Source organism: Gadus morhua, chromosome 18 (assembly GCF_902167405.1).
Source record: "Gadus morhua chromosome 18, gadMor3.0, whole genome shotgun sequence".
NCBI classification, from domain to species: domain Eukaryota; kingdom Metazoa; phylum Chordata; class Actinopteri; order Gadiformes; family Gadidae; genus Gadus; species Gadus morhua.
This window is the reverse complement of record NC_044065.1, coordinates 3,179,787-3,190,748: the sequence shown is the minus strand read 5'-3', so window position 1 is coordinate 3,190,748 and position 10,962 is coordinate 3,179,787.

Below are 10,962 nucleotides of genomic sequence, written 5' to 3'. Positions count from 1 at the left end.
GATTTAAACAAATGATTACCGGTAGTTCATCCCTGAACCTATTCTGTGAGACATGTCCAGCTATGTACAGGCCCTGGCATTATTTATAACTATGATGACATGGCTTTCCCCCTTGGAGCACACTATTGAACCGTACACGTAAATGAGTGAGACGCAGGCTTCCTATTGGCTCGCTCCTGTCAAACTCCACAGAGTTGGGGGCTAAGCTGAACCACGGAGGTGGGAGGGGTCCGTCTTTGTAGCGTGCTGATTTCAAAAAAGCCTTTGGTGGCTCTCCCACCACGGGACGCCCATGGGGTCACCCAACAGGATGGTCTCTCTAGGGAGCTGATGCTGTACTTGATCTGACCTTTCAGGATGCAACACAGAAGCCAGACTGTGATATGTCTCTGTGACGAGGTAATCGACATTGTGATGGTAGCCCTTTCTATTTGCTAATTATATTTAGCTGTAAATGTCAGTTTTCTGAACTCCTTGCTAATGGCTCCAGTCTGTCAGTGTTATTTTAACCTCAATTTGATTCACATTTTTCATACATTTTGTTTCATTTTTGTTTTGTTTCATACGTTTCGGAGCTAGAAGAGATGTGACCAATAGACTCTTGCTACTATTTAAATGACATAAAATCTCTCAATCTTATGCATCGTATAATGAGACCTCTCATAGTGGTTTCATGGATCAGGCTATGTATCAGTAACATGATTCTACGAACTGAATGCATCAAATGCAGGACTCTATTCATGTGCTATGACCAGTTTGACGTTGCCATGTTTTCCTCCTCCATGCATAAATCACGGAGTGCGGAGATTATCCAGCGATCGCCAAGCAGTTTATTATCAGGCTTTCTTTGAAGTTGGCATTAACTGATAATTCATTCCTTTTTCTTTCTGCGGCGGCATTATCCTGAAAGGTCAGTCCCCATATTTCAGAATTTGTTTTTGAATTGGCACACGAAGTACCAATTCAATTTGGCCCCGGTTGTTTTGTATTTGCATACCATTTTAGTTTATTTGTGTTTGGTCTCTGTAGTATCTGAACAAGATATGCAGTGCGGCCTTGGAAACTGATTAAAGCTGCGTGTTTAATTTTCAAGTTTCATCAAACCCTGATATGTCCTTATGTTTATTTGGATTAACGTCATAGGGATTACATGAATGCATAAATGTAATTTTTCAAATATACTGTTTACTACAAAATATCATCATTATATATACATCAGTAGATATGGAAATGACTCCATTATTGCTTAATGCATTATTGCAATCTCAAGCGTATCCACAATCACACTATCCTGTTATTGCTCATCTGCAAATGAACAAGATTTTAGGCAAAGAAGTAAAGATTGCAAATCCACTTCATATTTAAGCTCTCAAATTTCCATGATATTAAAAAAGTATTTGTACATTTATATCAATATATTGTTCACCTGCTCACCATTGTTAAATTCATATTTATTTTTGTATTTTTCCATGCAAGGGTAGTGCTAAACGTGAATTTAGATGAGCTTTACATACAAGTCTCCCGTAATGCATTGTGGGATTGTTTTTGCAATCCTGGGTCCTTATCTCACGGTACATACTTTAGAAAACAGTTTTATTTATAATCCTGCTCACGTCTTTTGGGGAGAAGCTCATGCTCGTGTTTTTTGGAAAGAAGCTATGTTATCCTCTGCTGAAACGACCCTAAAGGTTTCCAGTTTCCCTCGTGTGTGCTGTGGCAGTGCAGGAGTGGTTTTTGTCCTCAGAGTGTGTGCGTCTTGAGATAGTTCCTGGTCTCTGGGCTGTTCCTTTCGACGCGGCTCAAACCAGCTTCTCTTCTATTTGTTCCCGTCAAAAATAGCCTTGAGTCTGTAAAACACAAGAAGCTGGATGTTGGAAGAGGAGGAGGAGGAGGAGGAGGTGGAGTGGATATCCGAGTGTGAGAACCATTCTTTATCGTTGACAGGCTTCGACGGCCATCTTTAGTTTAAGTGTTCCCTTCCACAATTGATCTGAAAGGGAAAGTAAATTAGGTGTGCCTTTAACCAAACCGACCGGCCGCTCACAGAGGTCAAGGATCGAGTGATTGAAGTATTTTCTCTTTCTGGACTTGAGATCAGATTGCCAATCCATCACGGGCCTGTCTTGTGATGTGTACCCAGGCAGGCCGGATGAATAATGGACCGCGGCCTTTTATTTATTACAGTTCAAACCAAGTGCTGCCTTTAGGATGTGGAGACACTGAACGTGTAATCCATAGGGACTGGGGAAGAACCTGATTATCACTGCCACATACATCGCCGCAGGTTTAGACGCGTAATGTAACAAAATAAAACCCCTTAAAGGGGTTTTCTAACACGGTTCTGTTCTCTTCATTATAAATAATAATTAAGTGCTTCATTGTGTCACTTTATTTGCAAACCAATACTTTATTACCAATAAAAACTCAATGGGCTATTAATACTCAACACCTAGCCTCACGTACTATCTTTGTCTTAATAGATTCACTTTTTACCACAAAGGTAAACCACTTGGCAGCTTTTGACATTTAACCCAGGCAAATGATCCATTAACGCATCATTCTTGCGCCGCGTTGGTGCGGTTGGCAGTGCACGTTTCGATCCAGAGGTCAGCCTAACCGCGGAGACGCCAGTGGGTTCGGCTACGCCATCTCCAGAGCTCCTCCGAGCGGATCTGAAGGCGCCTCAGCCGGTTAATTGCACACTTGTTGCTCCTTCCCGGGGATGCATAATGCCATCTGTCCGCACCAAGCCAACCTCAGGATCCCTTCCTGTTCCTTTGGCGGGGATTTCAAAGTACGACAGGGGACTTATTACACACACACGGAATACGGAATCCAATCCGTCTATATTTCATGATGTGTCTGTTGTCTGTCATGGCCGTCATGATGGGGGTCCCTCAGGGCGCCGTAGTAGGGTCCCCTGCTTGTTTCTCCCTGCATGGCCGTCGCCTGCTGATCTCCTCCGTGTCAACTCGCTGGCCCTGCGTCACCAGTTCAGATGGAGGCCCGTCTCCGCGGGGCTGCACAGCTGCCCAGGACAGATGTTTCTCGCACATATTTTTCAAAGCAGACCTTTTTCGCCGAATGCAGGGGCCTTGATCATCTCGGAACGTGATTAGGCCCCAGCACATGGCAGGGGGCTGCTGATTAGAGCAGGGGGGGAAAAAAACAAAAGGGCAGTAGTCGTACTTTTCAAACTTGGGACGTCACCGGTCTGAGTCTCTTTCAGAGCGGAGTAAACTTCCACCGACGACTAGTGGAAGTAGTGGTACTTGTACGAGGACTTCAAAGTCGTTTCCATTCGGTTTGTGACGTTTGGGCAGCAAGGGGGTGTGGGGGGGGGGGGGGGGGCAGGAACTGGGTGGGACGTCTGCACCAAAGGGCTATGACGTGCAGCAGGTGTGTGTGTGTGTGTGTGAACCTGTACTGTATGTATGTGTGTGTGTGTGTGTGTGTGTGCATATAGACATGTCTGGGTGCGCTAGTGTGTATATGTGTGAACGTGTAAGTGTGAGTCTATGTGTGCGCAGGCACCTGTGTGTGTGTGTGTGTGTGTGTGTGTGTGTGTGTGTGTGTGTGTGTGTGCAGGCATGTGCGTGTGTGTTTGTCGGGGGCTTATCAGAGCAGCGTTGGCAGAGTGGACCCCCAGGCACCCGGTGAGCTGGGTCATTACAGAGCTGTCACCCAGAGAGGGGAGCGGGCTGGCAGCCCACTCCCGCTAAGCTGCCCCCCCCCCCCCCCTCCTCTCACTCCCCCCCCCCCCCCCCCCCCCCCCTCCTCTCACTTCCCCCCCCCCCACCCCCTAACCTCCTTTGCATCTCCCACTTCCTCCCCCTGCCTCCAGTCCAAGCCTTGTCAAGTGGTGGCTGTTGTGTTCTTGGTGTGTGATTTTTCTGTGTTCTTAGTGTTGTGTGATTGTTGTGTGTATGTAGTGCTGTGTGATTGCTGTGTGTTCTTAGTGTTGTGTGTTTTTAGTGTTGTTTGATTGTTGTGTGTTCTTAGTGTTGTGTGTTCTTAGTGTTGTTTGATTGTTGTGTGTTCTTAGTGTTGTGTGATTGTTGTGTTTTCTTAGTGTTGTGTGATTGCTGTGTGTTCTTAGTGTTGTTTGATTGTTGTGTGTTATTAGAGTTGTGTGTTGTGTGATTGTTGTGTGTTATTAATGTTGTGTGATTGTTGTGTGTTCTTAGTGTTGTTTGATTGTTGTGTGTTCTTAGTGTTGTGTGATTGTTGTGTTTTGTTAGAGTTGTGTGTTCTTAGTGTTGTGTGATTGTTGTGTGTTCTTAGTGTTGTGTGATCTTAGCATTGTGTAATTGTTCATAGTGTCGGTAGAATCTCCCAGAGCCTCTTCCATCTCCATCTCTTGGAAAATGTCCGGTTAAGGGACGTTTAAGTTGTTCGCTTGAAGAAAAAAAAGTTCTGTTGAATGCGGAGCAGAGGGAAGGAGAGAGTCATGGTCCCGACCAAACACTGTGTCAGTGATGGCCGGCAGAATATAGAGCTTTTAAACACTTATTTGGTCAAATAAATATCCGCTACAGCACCTTTACCAGTTCTTTTAGATTTTTACTATGAAATCGTTTGGCGTTGAGGATCAGGATTGATGTACCGTACTGTGGCCGTCTGGGAAGGTTTGTCAGGCTGTTAAGTGTTGATCTCCTCCCGCTCAGGAGACGCTGTATATCTGAGCCTGGCCCCGTTTGCTGCTCAGGACATGATGAACACAGCAACACCGCCCGGTCGAGGCGCGCCTCGGGACTGGATCAGATCGTTTTTCTCCTCCTTCTTTCTTCTCTCCTGACAAGTTCACTCCCAGGGGCCACAAAGCGCCCACAGGGGCCATCTGTCTTAGGGCCCGTATAGACTCTGTATACCACGACAGGCCCGTCACCACCATCGCACACACACGCACACACACACACTCTCACACTCACACTCACAGGATGATGTCATCGCTCCATCGCTCCAACGCCAGGCAGCCCGTGCGGACGTATCGCACACTTTGACAGAATCCTTCAGCCTCCAGTCAGAGAGACTCAGTACCCCAGTCCAATAAACCAATGGTTTCATCCAGAACCAGCCAGACACACAGAACAAACCGGTCATTTCGGCAGGACGTTACAAAATAAAGGACTGCAGACAACGGACTGAAGGAGGGAGATAGAGAGAGAGAGAAGGAAAGAGCAGAGGAGCAGACATCGCGTCTCCCTCCCCCCCCCCCGTCTCCCTCCAGTGTGTCTGCGCGTCTTTAACCGATCGACCCTCTTTGTGGCGCCCCGCTGTTCAATTACCCAAACGCCCATAAAGGGCCCGTCGCCACGGCCCCCCCGGGGGGGGGGGGGGGGGGGGGGGGGTAGGGGCGCTGTGCTCACCGTGGTAACGGGGTGATTCAGAGGACACTCCTCCTCCTTCTCCTCCTCCGTGCGGATGAGGATGCGGTCCCTCATTCGCAGCCCCCAGGGCGCTCCTTAAGACGATCCGTTACCCTAACAGCCCTCCTCTCGCGGGTACAGCGGCTGGCCCCCGCCGGAGGGAACCACACCGCTCCCAGGGACGGGGGCCACGGAGGAGGAGACCCCCAGAGAGACGCGCCTCTGGACACCTTGGTCAAAGGGTTAGAGACGGGTTCTGTGGGTGTTCTTAAAGTGATGTGTTGAATTAAAAGGCAATTATTGAATTTTTCCAAGTTTGTTTTAAAAGTAAATGAGGTTCTAAGTTTCATTCTAGGAAGAGAGAAAAACACACATTTGAAAAACGTTTTTTAGATTTTATTGGTTTACAGACCAACAATGTGAGGTTTGCTACATCGATCAATACTTACCTCATTCGGTTCTGGCCTAAATACAGAAATAGAGCTATAAGTTAATGTTAAATTATGTAACACATGATACTTCTTGGTAACACGGTTGGTAAAATAAACGGCAGAGGTGGCTCTCATTATGCTAAGTAGTTCATGTCCTGATCCACTGCTCCAAACTCCAAAAAGTTGGACCCAAAGCAAAACAGTCAAGACATATATTTCTAAAGTTACAAACCACAGACATTCACCTCTCGTCTTTGTATTGTGTTTGTGTGAGAGAGTCGGCCGGTTGGGCACTCTCTCGCTCTCTCTTTACGGAGCACTGTAATTGGCCGAGAAAGAGGGCGAGCGAGCCACAGTGCTCTATTGCGTGTCGTCTGAGTCTTGAGGTCTAACTGGAGACTGATGCGCTCTCTCTCTCTCTCTCTCTCTCTCTCTCTCTCTCTCTCTCTCTCTCTCTCTCTCTCTCTCTCTCTCTCTCTCTCTCTCTCTCTCTCTCTCTCTCTCTCTCTCTCTCTCTCTCTCTCTCTCTCTCTCTCTCTCTCTCTCTCTCTCTCTCAATAATAAAATGCCCCCTTATCACTCTTCCTCTTTCCTCTATCCCCATCCCCCCAGCTCACATCTGGCCTGACATCAGGACAAATCTCTGGGGTCCGATGGAAGAGGCGCCTCAGCAGAAAGTATGAACTGTATGCATCGTTTGCATTTATGTTCACACGCTATAGCCCCCCCTCCCCCCTCCTCCTCCTCCTCCTCCATTCTTATTAAACCCAGCGTCGTTGTGCGGGCGCGTGTTGACTGTTTTCACTCATCCTGTCCCTCTTCTGGCGGGGCGTCCTTCGGGGCTCACGGCCTCGCCACAGATCTGTGTTTGCGTGTGACGTGTCACGGTTACACCGGGGAACCCACGAGGCCTGTGGGAGGGGGATGGGTGAGCACCTGCCTCGTGTATGCATGCCCCTACATCTCCGTCTCTGTCTGTCTGTCCGTCTGTGTGTGTGTTTCTCTCTCTCTCTGCTGTCCTCTCAGATTCACGTTACGTTCGGCTCTCGTTCGAAGCTGGCCTTTCGCTCCTCATCTCGGAGACGCCCCGTTTGGGACAGCGATGCGGAGCGTTGGAGAGGCTGTCTCTTCTCGGGAAATCTTCCTGCGGACTTCCGACTCCGGGCCAGAAGACCGCCCAGCCTGACACAAGAGGTTACTCTCGGAACTTCTTCGCGTGACTTTGTTCCTCTTGCTTCCTTTTGTCTCATCCCAGCTCCTGCTCCTCCTTCTCCCCCTTCGCTTTGAGAGTGTTTGGGGGGAGGCTGGGGGCACGAGGGGGAGGGTGAGCTGGTCTGGGCCGGAGACCTTTTGCATAGCAGACCATTCGAGTTGCATTGTTTGTGCCCCTCTCCACACACAAACCAACCAATCAGCAGACAGAGTACCACTTGTCCTTCACACAGTCCCGCCCCCCTGAAATCTACTGTGACCTCATCAGTCCTACACACGAAGAGTGCCCCCCGTCCCCCGCTGGTCACACTAATAATCAACCAGTGTGGGGTCTGAAGACCCACTAGTCACACAAAGGGACTCGACCAAGTGTTGGCCATAATTAAGCAGATCGAAATATAATTTAGGTGAACGACATGTAATACTAAAACAAGAAATGCAGCCCACTTTCTACAGCACTTCTCCTCAAACTATCCCAAAGTGCTTGAAACATATATACCATATACAAATGTACCATGCTCTGTGTTTCACTCCTCTACGCTGGTCTTTCTTGAGCTCTGACGATACTACGCGTATCGCAACTCTTGAGTTCTGTGACCTAACTTCCTTGCCCAGGACTGTGGGTCGATCAGACTGCGTGTTGCAGACAGACCCCTTTTCCTCCGCCAGTGACACACGGAGCCCTGCGGCTGGCAGGGACCACGTCCTCACCGCACGCGCACACGCACACGCAGAGACAGGAGCGCTGGGTGACCACTTCAATTAGAGCCCCCCCCCCCCTGACAAGAAAAACCGGACGCTCCCGCAGCCCCCAGCCGAGCACGGAGGCATAAATCACTCTGTGGTGTTGGGCCACAGGCAGCCCCCGTCCGGCACCACCTCCACCACCACCACCACCACCACAACCTCCACCACCACCACCACCACCACCAGCACCACCTCCACCACCACCACCACCACCTCCACCACCACCTCCACCACCACCACCACCCCTCCACCACCGCCACCGCCACAACCTCCTCCACCACCACCACAACCTCCACCACCACCACCTCCACCACCACCACCACCACCTCCTCCTCCACCACCACCACTTCCACCACCACCCCTCCACCACCACTTCCACCACCACCCCTCCACCACCACTTCCACCACCTCCTCCTCCACCACCACCACTTCCACCACCACCCCTCGACCACCACTTCCACCACCTCCTCCTCCACCACCTCCACCACCACCACCACCTCAAGATTTACACTGCACTTCTCCACCAGGCCTGGCGACGTAGAATCCAACACACGACCACAAGTCATCTCCCAATTGGTTATCGATCCCCACTCCCCTCCCCAATAACAAGAATGAATCACGCGTCGCCAACACTGCTTAGCCTCCACGGTTACAGTAGCGCGGAGGGATTATCGACGCCGTATACCTCGGCAGGATGAACGCCTGCCTCGTGCGAGGAGTAATAAAACGAGAAAAGAAATTGGAGGCGGCGGTGCGTGCTCGCTCGCTCGGAGATGAGTAGGTGCCAACTTGTCGACCGTGCTCAGCGTTCATTAAAACCCGTCAAAACCGCGGAGGAGGCGACGACCGCGTGCGGGGAAAGTGTTTTTAAGCGTGCCGCTCCGTCGCAGCTGTACGCAATTACTGCGTGACTTCTCTCCACAGCGAACCTCGGTTTCTTGCCCTTGTATTTCATGTGCGGATCCGCGATGAGCAGATGTTTATTGATGAGTGGAGGAGAACAGCAGCAGTGCCTAGGAGTATTAATATATTACTTCAGGGCAATTAATATGAAAAAGCAGCCACTTGTAAATATCCAGACTTCGTCTATCGTATCTTCGTCTATCATCTCATAATGGTCCTCATCTTCCGTGAATGCTCTGCCATTACCGTCGCCATGAATAGCCATCAATTGATTTCAGCTGTCAATTTAACCAGGGCTCTTTATTTTTAAATATCGGCATTTAAAAGTGCGTAAGAGGTGCTGTCATACCAATCCGTTTCCAATTTTTTTTTTTTATATATAATATAACTTTTTTATTTGAAAATGTTTGAAGGGATAGCCCAGCCCTCTGCGCTGGGTATGAACCACCATATTGCCAGCTATTCCTTAATGGGGCCCTGCTTCTTGGCCAATTAGGCCCCAAGATGGCGTGTGAAGTGGAACTTCTTCCCAGGGAGCACTTCTCTCATAAATGCCAGAAGGGTCATTATCAGAATCCCTTTGCGAGGGGCGACCAGACGGCTGCAGGCCCCTGCCTTAATTGAAAGATTTTAAGAATGACGGTGACTGGGGATTTTTTCAGAATTTCCTTTAAATTCTCAGTGTTTCAATACCTGAAACCCAGACAGCAGGTGTGTGTTTTGCTCATCCGTTTTTTCGAGGAAAAAGCTCAATTTCGGTTTCAAAGCGGGTGGCGGCACCTCAGTACGGTCCCTTCTCTGTCACATCAGCGCATAAAGTCTGCAGAGGGGCGCTACACGGAGGCAGCCTCACTGACACTAATTGGTTGCGGAGCGACTTCAGACGCTTGTGGTGTAGGCTTACCTGTCACTTCCTTAAGCATTAGATGATGTTCAATTAGAGCGGATGATTTAGCAGAGGATTTGCGATGAGTGGAACGTATTTTGTGTGGGTGGTCTGCTGTGTGCTACTGCCACAAGTCTTACTGTGTCATTGATTAGTATCAAACCCAGTATTACTATCGACTGTCTTCTGATCAGTAGACCCCAGTATCCACTAGACATTAACCCCTGCTGCATTATCCGATGGGTTGATAATGAAAATTTTCATTTATAATCATTTATATTGTTGGGATTTACCCCGCTGAAATCAATTACGTTTTACACAAATTAGTGGTTTTCTATAGTATACTTTGCAAAGATTTTCTTTTATTTAACCATAGAAACAAGAATTTCTTGTTACTTGCTGTCACTGACGGGCAGACACCAGGGTCAACCAGGAGAGCCAACCTCTGTCTGCGTGACGTTGGGAGCCAGTCTGAGTCTGAGACGGGGTTGAGGGACCTTCAGTTAGTTATGTCAGTTTTTATTCAAATATAGATCGCTTGCAACTAAGCTAGACCGAGGTGAGGTTAGCTAGATTTTCTCTCTCTCTCTCTCTCTCTCTCTCTCTCTCTCTCTCTCTCTCTCTCTCTCTCTCTCTCTCTCTCTCTCTCTCTCTCTCTCTCTCTCTCTCTCTCTCTCTCCTGTTAGCGCTGATGTCCTCCCCGTCGTCCATCGGCAGGTTGGCTCGCCGCAATCCATCAAGGGTGGCGGGCCTGTCAACCGCTGCTTCTCAGGCCCCCCCCCCCCCCCCCCCCCCACTGTTAACCCAACTCCCCTCCTTCATCAATGACCGCCTGGGTCTGGCCGAGTTGAACAGAAGCACCTGGAAAGTGTTTGCCGTTTGGGTCGGCTGTGAAAAGGTTTGGCGGGAGTTTAGTCTTTCACAAAGAGGTTTGCTGATTGTTTGAGTGCTGGCTCAGGGAGGGAACTTGGGGGAGGGGGGGACAAGTGTTGGGCAGGCTGGCCTTGGTTCCAGTGGGGAGGAGAGTTTGGGTCTGTCCCTAAATCCTGGAACCAATGTGACAAAAGTGTCCATCTGTGGAGTCCTTTCCAGCGGTCGCTGTCCAGACAGCCTATTGAGAATAAGGTTGGCCGTAGCATCGTTGTGCATGATGACACCAGTGTTTTTTCATTGGAGCTTGACTACATCACACTAAGCGCCATAATGTTGCACAGTGTGAGTACATTTGGGTTGTGGATTAATTGAAAAGGACATTTGGTTTATCTGTTGATGTCTTTTAAAACGTGCAATCTGGTCTCTCAACTTCTCCAACATTTGAGTTATCATTTGACGCAGTCTGTTCCATCGTTCCATCGTGTTCCAGCATTATTTAAAATGCATGATTGAAAAATAGACAAAATGACAAAAAACAAAG